Genomic DNA, 13,692 nt, shown 5'->3' with positions numbered 1-13,692 from the left:
CGAGTGGTTCGAAAATGGAATCTTGAGCGTTGCGAGTGTTTCAAAGCACGAGGGTTAAACAAAATTTGCCCCCGAGTGAAACACAACATTTATCACCACACCAATCCGAAGCAAATATTAAATGTAAAATATCAAACAAATCAAACCAAATCAAATCCAAATGAATGTTTTTAAATATTTATCATCCAAAATCATCATTTAAAAGTCAATTCTACCAGCAAACATAAGAAAACAACCCAACATTTGCATTTGATTACTTTGCCTCACATGTGAATAAAATGCAACTTTGCTATCAGTTTTTGAAGTGCAAAGTAAGCCTTTCCGAGCTGGTGTGGTGAAAATAATTATGCACTACATTCGTAACTGACTGACTTCATCGCAGAGCCGAAACTACAACAGCTAGAAAGTTCAAATTTACAAATCAAGTTAAGTAACTAAAAATTCAGCCACTAGAGTCTGTGCGGAAAGAGTCGTGGAATGTATTAGGCCCCATACATTCCACGACTCTTCTCTTTCCGCACAGACTCTAAGATTGTGATAAAGGGGTTGAAAGTGGGTTGAAAGTTTGTATTAGGAACGAATTGTTTTTAACTGAGGGTCGTTCGACGAATTAAAAACTTAACACGTATTGGTGAAATACTCCAAATTTTCACTTAAATTTCTCATGATTGATACCGTTACCGTGTATCGTGATTTCTAGTTTTCTTTCAGTCGTCCACAAACTTAAACCTATTAAGAGTAGTGAAATTTTAACAGGCTGAAAAGGTACTTAGAGGGACTTTTCTGGGCGGCTAGATGCTATACCTTAATAAAATAAAATAAATTGACGGAACCCTCCTTGAAACAGTTACATTTATCTTACCAAATGACCTCGGAGCTCGGAGTCAGCTATACAACCTCGGACGATATTACCCTGGCCAGCTGTCAAAGTCACAAATAAACCAAAAGATTTTCAGCAGTTCTCCCGAAATTCTCGCAACGTTCAAACGCTTTTCACAATGTTATAATTGAAACATGTAAAATTCCACTGTTATAAAGTTTTACAACTACAATTAGGTATTCAAGTGATATTGCCAAGTAAACAAGCTTTATCTGCGAGTGATAACAGCATTCGTGGCCCCGTCTCCCAGAGGAGCGAACGTGTATTAATTTTCATTTGAATGTAGGTTTATTTAGGTTTTCTAGTGGGATAAATAGTGAAATTGTGATGAAAATGCGGCGAGGCGGTGCGAGGCGCGACCGCGCCGCTGTTGGTTCGTGAACACGAACAGATGTGTACCGATTGCCTTCCACGACGCACGTGTTTGTGAGTTCTGTGTTGTGTGTGAACTGTACCAGTGACGTGAACCCGCTATAAGGTAACTTACTTTTATAATTAGTTTATGAATGAACCGTTCCCTTTGTTGTAACCGTAGTGAAGTTAGCAATGTATTGATGTTTATGTTTTGACGCTGATAAGTGTAATCTTCGTTCAATGAGAGTCAAAGTGATTTACAATTTATTTTTATGTTTGTCACGGGTTATCCTTCGTTACAAATAAGTTACAAGTTACTATGAATTACGATTACAACAAAGTGTATAAAGATAACGTACAAAGTCCTAGAGAAACTTTTTAGTGTGGAAACATAAGTAAATATAATAAAAAACGGTTCAGACTTATCGTTAAAATGCGTCAGCTTCCAGACATCCAGTCACGTTCTATATTTAAAGTAAAACGTATCTATAAATAGTATAAATATAGGTAATGTTGGGATCGCGAGAGGATCGAAGCCACGTAAGTGCCATTAGGAATGACACACATAACTATTATGTCCTTATCTTGTTGGTATTTACTATGAAAATTGCACTTGCCTGTAAAGTTGTTTACTTTTAATTGGTTAACATTCGTTACCGGCGTTCCTACGTTTTTCAGCTACTTACGAGTATATTACAGATTGACCCAGCTTGCGCCTTCCTTAAAAACTAAACTCTATTTTTATGAATAAAAAAAATGCTCTACAGTATTTCTAGATTACCTGTTTGAAAATATCAAGGTACAGTCACCTGCAATATCATGTTACACAACGAAGGCCGCAAAAATATCTGACACGATCTTATTTGTAGAGCCATAAGAGCGTGTTACTTACATATTTTTGCGGCCTTCGAAGAGTAACATATTATTGCAGGTGACTGTACCTTCAGTGACGGTGGCCGGTAATATTCCGTGCCGTGGGGAATGCCGTGTAGCATTAAGTCCGCCTTTTGTCACTGTATATTTTTTACTGTGTAATAATCAATAAAGTTTAAAAAATATAAATAATATGTTATTTAATCAAAAATGGACTGAGTTTTATCACCCAATTTCATTTGGAATTAATATAATATTCAATCTTATTAGCAACGCGTTATGAGGCAGATTACCATAGATTGCTTACAATAGAGTAGGTATCTACTTTAAAGTAGAGGAATTAGACTTTCACTATTACACTATGAATACCTACTAAGTAAAAGTACCTATGTATACGTAACTAGGTACTTAGTAAAGAGTGTAAAGACTTATGAGCAAGTAGGAATTTACTGATTGAAGGTTGCTTATTATTCCTAGGTACCTATATGTTGCTGCAATGTATGCTGTATAGTGTATGACATATACCTAGTTGCAATTATGAAAATTTCAATAAAACACTAATAAAGTACGGACACAAACTGTGTGTAGATAGTGTTAAGATGAACACGGATAATTTTAACTTTAATATTTTGAACGTGGCCTAACTTTGACCTTAATATTACCCGAAAAAGCTAAGTTAGAGGAACTTGAAAATGTAGTTTTAGACACCATAGTTAAAAATATAGCGAATTTAACACTTGTGCCAAGAACCCGATAGTCGGGTTCATTTTGTATTGGAATTGGGGGTCTTGGCACTGAAAGTGTTAAGTTTTTCATACAAAACTTGATTTTGCTCTATTTTGTTTGTTTTATAAGATGGAGGATAAACTAATTACAGGCATAGATGTACGTACCTCATGTCATTGTATTGGTACTGGTACTGTTATAATCCAACACGTAGTTTTAAAATGAGAACGAAACTCCGTTTGTATGGGAAGGTGAAATTCGGCCGATCTTGCTGCGGACTCTTAAAGTATTTTATATTGAAAATGTACAGTCACCTGCAATAATATGTTACTCTTCGAAGGCCGCAAAAATATCTGACACGATCTTATTTGTGGAGGCATAATATCGTGTGAGATATTTTTGCCGCCTTCGAAGAGTAACATATTATTGCAGGTGACTGTACAGTATTTATTAGTAGGATGTTGTAGGATCAAACGCTGACAGTAAACATTATGTCACGTTGTAGTACAACGGGAAAGTTTACATATAATGTGTCAAACGATTGATAATAAAGTCAACAATGTACTAAAACGTGAACAAATATAGGCACGTGCCAGGGTCACTAACGTACGTTATTATTATTATCTTTATTATACACCGAGGAGCAATAAAAATGGGTCACATTTAACGGAGATTTTTATACAGAGCGAAATGTTTTAGTGGCTCGGTAGAAAAAAGCCAGGTAGGTACAGTGGCTCAGTCGACCTAATTTCAACGACGCGATATTTGGGCGACTGAGCCAAAGTTCGCGCTAAGCCACTGTTTTCGCCTTGACCCTACGGGAAATTAGATAATACATAAAATATTACATTGATGCTGCAGAACCGAAAGAATTTGTATGAAAATATTTCAGCAAAAAATAGAAACAATGCGACGCGACGCTGACATAGTTAGAAGTGTATTTTTAATGGGTACTGTAGGTAATATTTTATTCAAAAGCCGTTTTATTTTTTTATTAAAACAGTTAGCTGGAGCCATTAAAAATAGCCAACTATACCTATAACAACAAGAAAACGAGTGAGACTTACAAAAAACGTATCTTTTATCCTTGAAATTAATGAGTGGAATTTATTATCCTCTACCTGAGTTAGTTTTTTGATTTCTCGTTAAATACATAGGTACATATGTGTAGTAACATTTATCCTTTAAGCAAGATTGCGTCGACTGCCCAGTGGCGACCTCATTAGGGGAATTGTGTTTTCTAATAAACCAATTAATTTATGAAAAATCAGTATATATTTAGTAGTTGGTTACCTGGCTTAGCGACCTTAAATCTATACTCTAATTGTCCTTCTTTGTTCATGCCATACGGTTAAATAATAAATAATAATAACAATATATATTATTAATATTGTTGTCCTACTGATTCCCTAACTTTTGGTCTTTGTCACATAATTTTATTTTGCTATATCACCTATACGGAAAAATGTAGCCACCATTTTCCGTTTAGTTACATTAATTATAACAATCTCTTCTTCTAAGTCGGTCCCTCACTGCTGAGGATCGTGACTCCGCTTACAAATTTTTCCTATGGCAGTTCTCTACTTATAAACTGAAATAAAATCTGAAAAATAATTTAATTTGTTCAAATACTTCATAGTAGTTCTCTACTTCTCGCGATAACACACTATATATGTTTTCTCTCCTGTGGGCAATAGTTAACAGCTTGTGGGCATGTAAGCAATGATTTATCATAGTTCTCTAAATAAAAGGAGGACCTTTTCACGTGGATAAGGGTTAAACAAGAAAATTAACCTTTATAGCCCTTAACTCTTGTGTATGTCTACAGGAAAGACATAACACAGTGATCTGTTTCACCCTTAAATAGTGTGATGTCCATCTGGGCGGATACTTGGTCACAACATCTCGTTGGACTTGGTCCTCTAGGCCGTCTGCCGTCCACCTTTCCCATCACAAGTCTCTCCAAGTTGTCAGGGTCTCTGCGAACTAATTATAACAATAATATTATGTATTTTTGTTATCTTTTTTGATAGAATTTTAAGTATGCCGATTGCTGATAAGTACTATAAATTTTTCTTCTAATGAGTCTAATGACACTAACAACTATACTAGTCTTATGTTCTAAAACTGTTTACTGATTACTCATAGGTATACTTAGGCATGCATTTATTATACATATATCTAAAGTCAAAAGATAAGAAGTACACATAGAATTAGCGTTTTAATGCCTTTTGAATTTCAACGATAGACTTAACACAGACGTGGAGATCACTCTTTACTGCTGATAACGAATATTATATGTATGTGAGGATATAAGTATTACACATATTATTATGTCGCGTTGCTAACTCGTCTTAATAGGGGGTAATTTCTGTTTCGGTCTGCTTAGGGAAAACCGCCAATAAATTTGAAATTACACTGCACATATGTTTTGCTCCTTTAAAGTCTCTACTCTAGCTATCTGAATTTATTTTACTGTGTAACATGTTTTTATTATTACTTCTTTATGGCAAATGTACTTAATAACTAGTTTAGGGGGTTTTATTTTACATAGGTATGTTGAATGATATTGAATTGTATTTATTGTCAAATGCAAATCAAATAATATCATTACTTTCATGTACAGTTATGAAATCTAGTTGCTCGTCCGATTACCCCACATCATTGTTCCATATCATGATTCCGCGTAAACATAATCGAAGTAAGCGTCCACTGTTGTAAAGCTAATACAATTTGAGAAATCATCAGTCAACTATTCAAACAGCTGATAAATTACCTGCCATGCTTCTTTTAACTCGTGTACCTGTGTCACATAACAATGGCATTTATGAATGACATTCAACTCATAAAAACTTAACCCTTCCATGTGCTGTTCAATTAAACGAAATTATACTTTATTCCCTAGCATTAAGTACTACTCATGGTGTTTAATACAGTTGGGTAGCGCCATGAGGAAAAAAGATACGATGGTTTAAAAATATGCGTGCAATATAAAACCCTACTCCGCAGCCATACGGTTCAAAATGTATTTCTTTTAATACCTGACTATACAAAGTGCATTTAGTATCTTTTAGTTTTATGTGGTCGGGCATGGCTTGGTACTTTTCCATTGAGTCGAGAACTCGAGAGGCGAAAGTGAATAAGGTACCGGTTTATTTTTAAACGGGATTTTACAGGTCCGTTTACGAATTGAAACAAAAACGTGTAAGGTGGTTTTTTAGCCGAACAGCTGTTTGGTGAAAGGGATTTCCTGACATGATTTATTATTGTAATAAATAATAGTTAAATTTGCTAATGTTGTTAAGTGTTTGCCCCCAAAATATTTAGGCAATACCTACAGTGTTTTTTATTAAATTTGGTGTTTACATTCTAATGTATTTTAACGTAAAATATGTACCTATACATACTATAGTATTCATAAAAGTCGCTACGTTGCATATGAATTTAACCTCCTGATAACATCGGTCATCCTCGGAATAATGTGGTGGTGTGGTGGTTGAAACCCGGTCATCGGACCGGGTTTCAAAATTTGCCCTGTCAAGTTGACAAAGAGTCAAAAGTGAATTGGGGCCATATGTAGGTACTACGAGTACGTATATATAGGCCAACAGGAGGATAACCGATAAACCAAAGAAAGTTTGACAGTAGCAGGCGGCGTAGCACGGTCGCGTTTTTATCGCTTGTCACCATGCCTGTCACGTTCTAACAAGTATGTTAGTGCAAAAGGGACGCGCATAGTGATAGTCGATAAAAATGGAACCGTGCTGGCCCGCAGGTGTACTTAGATATGTACATTATACATACTTTCCCCCTTTATTCATAAACGTTTACTAAAGTTGACAAGCCGATAATAATCGTTTGTTTGTATCTTTCCGACGTATTGGTATGATGGAAAGGGACAAACGATTATTATCGGCTTGTCAACTTTAGTAAACGTTTATGAATAAGGGGGTTTGATTCTAAGAGGAAAAACGTATATTTTCAGTCATACCAACTTTGTTTCATAAAAAAACTCGCTAGGTAATAAACTTTGAGCGGTGAAGTGATTAATGAGTGTTAATTATTAATAGAAGTATTAATTACTTAGTTATGACCTAAGAAGGTACCTAGGTATTTAATTTATGGAGTGTTTTTGTCCTGTTATTGCTAAGTAGGGGATTTCCTCAACATCTTTTATGTTAATTAAAACTGTGAATCATTATTCAAGTATATATATATGTATTATACAATTACTAAGGAAACACAAGTTTCCTTAGTAATTAGTAATAAATAAACAAAGCTATGAATATATTTTTGTATAGCAACTGAGTATTAAAATATGAGCGACCTTGTAGACAGTCTTAGGTACCTGTACCTGATAGACGGTCTTACCTGATAGACGGTCATGCCCAATGTGTCATTATCGTGACCTTTGTCAAAAATTTAAATACATAATTTATTTCATGTGATTTACATACATAGATATACTAAACAATAAGCAGTGGCATGCACTTCATAAAGGCAAAAAGGCACTGCCTACCCTACTATAATTCCGATGTCTATCCTCTTAAACTACTTAATTTAATGTATACTTGATCGTACTATCAGTAATCGATATAACTTAAAACATTCTAAAAATTAATAAGCGCTCCATCTACCGGTTAAGCTTTGTCATCAAGTCATCATCTATAATAATTCTACGCGACGAAGTTTACACCACGCGGCACTAGCGCCGCTACGTGCCTTGCACGGCAAAGACAGAAAACATTTCCGTCTAAATCTTTCTATGTGTGCCTTCGTCGTTACGCGGTTACAGTGTAGTGGGCCTTCCTATAAGTACGAGCACACAATTATACAAGTAACGCACACATTTAGACGCAATAGGCAGTGTCTTTCGTACCAAACCTAAACGAATGACGCCCGAAAGTTTCCGAATAGTTCCGATGTTTATGTGACTATTTTAAAAAGTAGCATTTGCTATGGTAATTTAGTGCAAATACGAGACTATTTTTTTATTCGTTTACAGTATTTGGTTAAGTTTATTTTCATTTTTTATTCGGTCGCCATTGTTTGTTTGTTTTGGTGAGTTTATGAGATAACAGTTAACAGTTGCCGGAAATTATAAAGTGCGATTAGTGAAAAAATGGATAATTTAACTGTGAAAGTTGTGGTGGGTGTGTGTGTGTGCAAACTATTAAAAATGATGCGTTTTCGAAGCTTTCGTTTAGCCAAAAAAAGAAGTAATTGAAAAGACTTGACAACAAAATGAAAACCATCACGCAATTTTTTTGGTGAGTTAGTAGCTCTCATTTTTTAAGGATCCGTATCCAAAGGGTAAAACGGGACTCTATTACTAAGACTCTGCTGTCCTTCCGTCCGTCCGTCTGTCATCAGGCTGTATCTCACGAACCGTGATAGCTAGACGGTTGAAATTTTCACAGATGTATTTCTGTTGCCGCTATAACAACAAACACTAAAAACAGAATAAAATAAAGATTTAAGTGGGGCTCCCAAACAACAAACGTGATTTTTGACCGAAGTTAAGCAACGTAGGGCGGGGTCAGTACTTGGATGGGTGACCGTTTTTTTTTTGCCTTTTTTTGCATTATGGTACGGAACCCTTCGTGCGCGAGTCCGACTCGCACTTGCCCGGTTTTCTGATATAATTTTGCCTACCCAGTCCCAAATCTCTGTGCACGCGACTGACAATAAGCACACAAAAAAGCATATATCTGTATGTATTTGAGTTAATTTTGAGACAGGACATACACAATAAAATGTCCATTGTATGTAAAGAAGTCCCAAGAAACGGACAGATAAAAGTAATTCTTGTTATAATACATAGCTAATTTAAATATACCTACTTATTTATGGGCAAGGTCCATGCCAGTGTTTTGCAAATAAAATTATTTATAAAGTCCGTAAAGCTGTGTCTACATGAACGGGATTTAGATTTAATATTGAAGAAGTAGCGACCCGCCCCGGCTTCGCACGGGTTACACAAAACCTTAACAATTTATACACCTACACCTTCCTCAAGAATCATTCTATTGATAGGTGAAAACCGCATGAAAATCCGTTTAGTAGTTTTTGAGTTTATCGCAAAATTAAACATAAACAGACAGACGCGGACTTAGATTAGGGTTTATCTCTACTTTATTGACAATAGGTACTTTCAGAAGAAATTGCTAATTATTTTAGCATTGCTATTCATTAGTTCCGTTTGGCCTTTCAGTAATTCAGTGAGACATGCTTTTTAAACCAGCTGTCATTCTTATATGTATTGCGTGAAAATCATCCATTACTGTCGTCAAATATAATTAAATAACAAATCTTAACGACGACGGAGATGGCGGGACGACTTTAGACACCTTCATTAATAACTGGCCGGAAAAAGCTCAACAACGGGAGTCGTGGAAATCAAGGGGAGAGGCCTTTGCCCAGCAGTGGGACTCTATAACAAGCTATAAAAAAAAACTTAAAAATGAATTTTAAGGGACAGAGAACAATTTTAAGTGCTTGCGATGTGTGGGAGCGGGGCTTCTCAAACAATAAATATACAAACTATCAAATCGTAAGAGTTCTATGAAAAAGGACTCTCTAGACAAGTCAGTGTGTAGCGGGCTTTACCTGCCGTTTCTCGCAGAGCTTGTTAGGCGGGTTCTTGGCTTAAGTTCATCGAACGTTCAAAGACGTTCGCTTACACGTAGTCAGAGATCCGACGACGAGTAGATTAGCTTATCGGTTAATAGAATTTGCTAAAGGCATTTGGTACACTCTAGTGATTAGCGGCTTTGCCTGCCGTTTCCCGCGGAGCTTGTTAGGTGGTTCTGTAAATACGTTCGTTTACACATAGTACAGAATAAATAATAGTACTAGGCACAGAAGACTCACTCTCTAACAAAACGCGTCTCTTACGATCAGCACAGATATGGCCGCTAGGTGGCGACAGCGCCACGCGCGGCTTATGGCAAACCCCAAAATTGGGGCCGAACGGATGTACTTTTAGCTACCTGTAGCAAAGCGACGAAATCGCGGAGTGAGCCACGCCTGCACATAGTCAGAGATCCGACGACAAGAAGATTAACTTAATAGAATAAATGGACATGGAACGGAGGTACCTACCGTACACTTCCTAAATATTCCCACCATGATAAATATGCCTGGTTTAAAAAACAGCGATTCCCTACCAAACAGCTGTATCATATTGGCCGACCTTGACTCTACACGCAAATACCTAATTTTAAGTCATCTACCACCAGTTAATGTAACAATATTTGCTTTATTATGCTAAAGGTACGTGATTTGCGAACGTCGTACCACCCGAAAAAAATGTTATTTTGTAAATTATAATTACATCTTAGCTATTGCATTTTGTTACGAAACATTTATGCACGCTAGGGGCTATTCATAAATTACGTCATTTCAAATTAGGGGGGGGGGGGTCTGGACATCGGATGACGGTAGCATGAAGTAGGAGGAAATGGGGTCATTTGAAGCATGATTTTTGGATGATTATAGGGGGGGGGGGGGGGGTCAAAAATCGTCAAAAATCGATGACGTAATTTATGGACAGCCCCCTAAGGGTTAATGCCGGCCCCGTAGACAACATGCCAATCGCTATTGCTCCGTAGCGAACGAAACGCAACTGTCACTGTCACTCTAATATGGAAGAGCGATAGAAAGACACAAAGCGATTCGATGGCGAAGCGCAAGGGATTGTCAACTTGGCTAGGCCGCCTGGTCAGAAATAAAGGTTTTTTGTCTTTGACCATCGATAATCATCCCTTGATGCCCCTTCATGAGAAGAAAATACATAAAGGGAAGGATCCTTCTGCAGATAGCTAATAAGTAATAACATACAAATGTTTTAGTGAAAGCCTTTGTTTTATCCTTTTGTGTAAAATACTGTGTCTTTTTCTTTAAGATTTACTGGTAAATATATCTAATCTAATCAAAGTAATAATCTGACAGTCGGTTCTCTGACTCACACGAATACTTGCACCATTGCATACTATGCACTGATGAAGTCATGTTATACAGTCTTTGAGCAACACCGGCTTCCGATCCGACACGTCGGAAGGGGCGAGCCCAAGCGGTATCTTACCGTACAAATCGTTCTGGCATTTTTTGCGGGGGGAAACGTGCACACAGTCGCACTTCTCACTCTTGACTTATTGTCCTATGTCCCCTAGGTGGGGCAGAGGGCGTCCACAGTGCGCCGCCATCTGGATCGGTCTTGAGCTTCGTGCTTGAGTTCGCTCCAAGTCTTCCCGATAGCCTTCGCCTCTGCAACAATAGTCCGGCGCCAGGTCTGTTTTGGGCGGCAACGTTTCCTCTTTCCTTGGGGATTCCAGTCGAGGGCTTGCCTCGGTATGTGGTCAGGATCCCTTCGGAGTGTATGCCCAATCCAACTCCATTTCCGGCACTTGATCTGCTGCTGCACTTCTCACTCACTACATACAAAATCCAATCTGTAATGACGACACAAATAAATAGAAAATCGGACACACGTCAAAGACAAATCTTGCATAACTCGATCTCTTTATTGTGTACGGATGACTCGCAAGTCGCAACGCAACACGCACTGCGCTAGTTTTGTGTATGCACAATTGATCTTATACCTCGGCAAAGGGGAAATAGTGCGAAAGCAGACTCCCATTCGTGTTGCTCGAAGTATACAGTACAGTGTCATGTTCGGTATATCAGCATACGCGCTGTTTTGTTTCCATCGTCTGGTGTTTTGAGGGCAAGTTAGTAAACATTGTGCACGGGCAGAATTTGCATGTGCAAATTGTGCAATGTCTAAAATCGTCGAATCGATGTAATGTTTTGTAGCAACAGTGTAGGATTGTTTTTACTAATTAGTCCAAAATAACCGTTGATATACTCGTATGTTTAGTTTTCAGTAATGGAAAACATTGAGAGAAAAGCTCATTTTTCTTGTGGATTGGAAAACCATTAGTCATATTCACTTTGGTAAAAAACTAGTGCTTTAGGGCATATTTTGGAGCCTAGGTTTCCGATGCGACTGGTGATTAGAAGATGATTCGTTACTTAATAAAACCTAAACCAACATTTTGAGCATTTACGGTTTTCTAAATAAGTATATTCTAAGCGTAAAAGCTTTTCAAATTTAAGTGTCTTTGGACGTTAAGTTTGATGCTAACTTCACTGTTTTTATTTTTATATCGTCGTTTATATTTTCCTATTACTGCACATTTTATAGTTTCATTTTCTTGTTTGTGGCAATGTAACTATGTACTTATCTTAATAAGGCATATAATATTGTCTGGTATGCGAGGTATTCAAGCTGTCCTGTTATATTTCTGAAAATAAAGGAGCAAAAGCTGATATGTACTTGCGAGGAATGCGGGTTCTAACGACCGTGTGAATGAACTTGTTGGCTGAGTGCGCGACGGTTGCGCCCGCCTGCCGGCTTTCGGACACATTAGGGCTTCAGGCATTAATTTTGCCATTTGTACTTTTTTATTTGATAAGAAATTATCACATGATGTAGAAAAAGCTTCAGTAGGTTTAATAACTAAGTCTAACGAGTATAATTTTAATAGGAGTCTCAATAACTAACGTCAAATTGTACCATAGTTGTAACATAGTAGGACTATAGTTGCCTGAGTTTATGGTACGGTCAAGGAATTTAATTTCAGTACCATTCATTCATTCATTCATTTATTATTTTATAAAACATCGTTTTACATGTCAATTACAGTATTTCATATTTACATCTAAATTACATAACATAACACATCAGACATCACTATATATTTAATATTAGGTATAAGATGTGTTACATTTTCAAGTTATATTCATATTTTAACGGTTGTGTACCAGTTTAAGAGTGAGCTTCCGACATAAGTTTAATAGCCTTAAGTTTATTTACGAAAACTCTATTACTAAGTCGCACTTTCGCATTCAGTACCTTGTCGCAGTGACAATAGTATGAGGTCCCTAGCGACTTTCATATTGATTGTCACTGTGACAAGGTACGAAATGGTACGGAAATGAGATTCTTTGACTGTACAAAATCAAACATACCAAAACCACATGTCCGCCTCAATAGGATCGTGGTGTTGACTTGCACCGTTTTGAAATTGCACAGCTCTTTTGTTTAAAGGAGCGCACAGATTACCAGTTCGCCGGATGATATCAGCCTGTCAGTTGTTCGGAACTGTCACCTTTTGCGTTTAACTGACAGGCCGATAGTGTCCGGCGGACTGGTAATCAGTGGGCCCCTTGGGTAAGTAGGTAAACGGTGGTGAATGTAAGTGGGCCGTCGCCTGATAGCCGAGTGTCAATAACGACGAACAGATCGCTTGCGATTCGCCATCGAATCGCTTTGTGTATCTCTATCACTCCTCCATATTAGTGTGACAATCGGCGCGATTCGGGAAATGAATTAGAGATTAACTAGATACGATATAGTAAAGATATGTGACGTCCCACGGGTAAAGGTACCTTATGGCTGTTCCCGAATCGCGCCGAATGACAGTTGCGTCTCGTTCGATACGGAGCGGAGGCTCATTTAGACGTTGCGAGAACTCGCATGCGAGTTTTTTTAGATTGCGGTATTTGATTGGTCGGCTGAATTGGAACCAATAGTCCTCAATGTAACTAATATCGCATACGAGTTCGCGCGCCGTCTAAATCAGCCCAGTGATTGGCATGTCGTCTACGGGGCCAGAAGCGGCGCTGGCGCTAGACGCGGCGCAGACATCTTATGTACTTAGATAACGGTATTGAAGGAAAACTGGAAAATCTGCTTTCCACAAAAAGGACTACTTTATCGGGAAAGTGACGCGTATGGCGGCTACCTTAATAACTTGCAGAAAACTGTATTATATACTGTTGAATTTAAAGCT

General features: G+C 37.6%; 1 protein-coding gene across 1 annotated transcript in view; it reads left to right on the top strand.

Annotated features, from left to right (window-relative positions):
* Window positions 1–1,216: 1,216 nt before the first annotated feature.
* Window positions 1,217–13,692, top strand: part of LOC134791657 (uncharacterized) — a 49,364-nt gene continuing 36,888 nt past the window's right edge. Inside the window, exon 1 of the mRNA XM_063762740.1 lies at window positions 1,217–1,358. The gene's annotated coding sequence lies outside the window, so the exon portion shown is untranslated. The remainder of the gene's footprint in view (window positions 1,359–13,692) is intronic.

Source organism: Cydia splendana, chromosome 6, assembly GCF_910591565.1.
Source record: "Cydia splendana chromosome 6, ilCydSple1.2, whole genome shotgun sequence".
NCBI classification, from domain to species: Eukaryota; Metazoa; Arthropoda; class Insecta; order Lepidoptera; family Tortricidae; genus Cydia; species Cydia splendana.
Note: the sequence above shows the minus strand (reverse complement) of the source record. Positions and strands in the feature narration are given on the sequence as shown.